This window comes from Aotus nancymaae, unplaced genomic scaffold (assembly GCF_030222135.1).
Source record: "Aotus nancymaae isolate 86718 unplaced genomic scaffold, 86718_ANA_hifiasm-v0.15.2.pri h1tg000020l, whole genome shotgun sequence".
NCBI lineage: Eukaryota > Metazoa > Chordata > Mammalia > Primates > Aotidae > Aotus > Aotus nancymaae.
The window spans coordinates 1184731-1187885 of NW_026988432.1; the positions used below are offsets into that span (position 1 = coordinate 1184731).

Consider the following 3155-nt stretch of genomic DNA (forward strand, 5'->3'; position numbering starts at 1 on the left):
TATATCCTTAAACCTAATTTTGGAAAAGAGAAAGTTAACTAGCGTATTTACCTTATACGGTGGAAGGAACTATGTTAGGTCTGATTCAAAGATGTTACAAATAATTTATTTCATAAATTTTAAAGGAGACACAATTAAAGCTTATCCACCACGATAAGTATTAAAGTAGATACAATTAAAGGTTTTTATCTTTTTCTGACTTTTTCTCCTGAACGCTTATGTCTTAGCAAGTGATCAATATGAGGGTCGGAATGCCTAACTGTTGGTAAATGGGTGAGGCACAGCAAAAAGATTAATATCCACTGTTTGCCATCATGTTATTTAAACAAAAGTGGCCATGTATACCATCTTGCTTAAAGAAGTCTTCGACAAAAAAAGCAATATCATGCCATTCATAAATGTTCTTGTTCTAAAGAAAGCAGTTATGTTATATACATACATGATGCAAATAAAAGTTATTTTATACAAAAAAGGATAAATCAAGAAAACACAACAATCTTAAATGAGCATACAACTAACAGAGCTCCAAAATGCATAAAGGAAAAACTATTAGAACTAAAAGTTTAAAAATCCCCAGACAACACATTTTTAAATCCCCAAGTACCTGGAAGTTAAAAGTGCACTTTTTTTATTTTTTTAATTGTAGTTTAGGTTCTGAGATACATGTGCAGATCATGCAGGATTGTTGCATAGGTACATACATGGCAAGGTGGTTTGCTGCCTTCTTCCCCCATCACCTATATCTGGTACTTCTCCCCACGTTATCCCTCCCCACCCTAGGGGCCAAAGAACAGATTGACAGAAATCTTTGAAAAAATATTTTTTAAACTGAATTAAATTGTGATATAACATATGAAAATCCTTGCTAAAATAGTGCTTACAGGAAAACTTCAGCATTAAATATTTAAATAGAAAATTAAAAGGTCTAAGCTCAATCATATAGTTTACACTTTAAGACACTAGAAAAAATAAAGGACACTTCAATGAGGGCTCATGGGGCTGTGAATTCAAGAGCTATTAACACTATGACCAAAATTCTCTATAGGATCCATAGCACTGAATAGTGCTATATTTCCCTGAGGAAGTATAAGACTTAGCCATTTATAATTATGACATAATAATCCATAATTGTTGATGTGGGAAAATAAATACATTTCTCAAAGTTTAAGCAGATTTTCTCTTTTTTAAAGGGAAAAAAAAAAAACCCACAATAAGCAGAAGAGTTAAATAATAAAGAACTAAAATCAATAAAATTTGAAACAGAAACAACAGAAAAAATCAATGGAATCAAAAGCTGGTTTTTTAAAAAAGATCAAGATGATGCAGTGACCTAGCCAAAAAGACAGTTACATTGCAAAAAAAATCTCTAAACAAACATACCCAATAAAAATCAAAACAAGGCTGGTCCAAGGGCAGTGGTGTTTACAATTAATTGATCACAACCAGTTACAGATTTCTTTGCTCCTTCTCCACTCCCACTTCTTCACTTGACTAGCCTTAAAAAATAATAATAAATAATAAACAAAGCAAGCCAGACAGAGAAAACTGAAATAAATAACTAACTTTTCAGTGCAAAGACACAGATGTACATCCACAGGAAACAATAGCAAACAAGAAACTACGACCTCCCCAAACAGACAAATAAAGTTGCCAGTGAAGGACCCTAACTAGACAGCAGTAGGTGAGCTCTCTGATCAAGAATTCAATAGCAGCTTTAAGAAGACTCAGTGATCTTTAAACTAGCACAGAAGAGCAACTCAGAAATGTATTAAATAAATATAACAGATTGAAATTTTTTGTACTTTTTTTTTATTATACTTTAAGTCCTGGGATACATGCGCAGAATGTGCAGGTTTGTTACATAGGTATACATGCGCCATAGTGGTTTGATGCACCCATCAACCCATCACCTACATTAGGTATTTCTCCTAATGTCATCCCTCCCCTAAAACCCCAACCACCAACAGGCCCCATTGTGTGATATACCTCTCCTTGTGTCCAGGTGTTCTCATTGTTCAACTCCCACTTACGAGTGAGAACATGCAGTGTTTGCTTTTCTGTTCCTGCATTAGTTTGCTGAGAATTATGGTTTCCAGCTTTATCCATATCCCTGCAAAGGACATGAATTCATCCTTTTTTATTGCTGCATAGTATTCCATGATGTACATGAGCCACATTTTCTTTATCCAGTCTATTGATGAGCATTGGGTTTGTTCCAAATCTTTGCTATTGTGAATAGTGCTGCAATAAGCAGATGTGTGCATGTGTCTTTATTGTAGAATTATTTATAAACCTTTGGGTATATACCCAGTAATGGGATTTTAACTAGAAAAGCAAGAGCAAACAAATTCAAAAACTAGAACCAAATGGTATTTCTCGTTCTAGATCCTTGAGGAATCACCACACTGTCTTCCACAATGGTTGAACTAATTTACATTCTCACCAACAGTGTAAAAGCATTCCTATTTCTCCACATCCACTCCAGCATTAGTTGTTTCCTGAGTTTTTAATGATCACTATTCTAGCTGGCATGAGATGGTAACTCACTGTGGTTTTGATTTGCATTTACCTAACGACCAGTGATGATGTTTGTTTTTTTTCATATGTTTGTTGGTCACATAAATGGCTTCTTTCGAGAATTGTCTGTTCATATCTTTTGCCCACATTTTGATGGGGTTGTTTTTTTCTTGTAAATTTGTTTAAGTTCCTTGTAGATTCTGGATATTAGGCCTTTGTCAGATGGATAGATTGCAAAAGTTTTTTCCCGTTCTGTAGATTCCCTGTTCACTCTGATGACAGTTTCTTCTGCTGTGCAGAAGCTCTTTAGTTTAATTAGATCCCATTAGTCAATTTTGGCTTTTGTTGTCCTTGCTTTTGGCGTTTTAGTCATGAAGTCTTTACTTATGCCTATGTTCTGAATGGTATTGCCTAGGTTTTGTTCTAGGGGTTTTATGGTTTTAGGACTTACATTTAAGTCTCTAATCCATCTTTAATTTTTGTATAAGGTGTAAGGAAGGGGTCCAGTTTCAGTTTTCTATATATGGCTAGACAGTTTTCCCAACACTAAGTATTAAATAGGGAATCCTTTCCCCATTTCTTTTTTTCTTTCTGTCTTTTTTTTTTTTTTTTTTGTCAAATGGCTAGCCAGTTTTTTC

The 3155-nt window shown here is 34.3% G+C and overlaps 1 non-coding gene across 1 annotated transcript; it reads left to right on the plus strand.

Annotated features, from left to right (window-relative positions):
* Positions 1-972: 972 nt before the first annotated feature.
* Positions 973-1092, plus strand: LOC135276148 (small nucleolar RNA SNORA25). Its single transcript, XR_010343712.1, has one exon. It is a non-coding gene; the product is annotated as a small nucleolar RNA SNORA25 (small nucleolar RNA).
* Positions 1093-3155: the final 2063 nt, after the last annotated feature.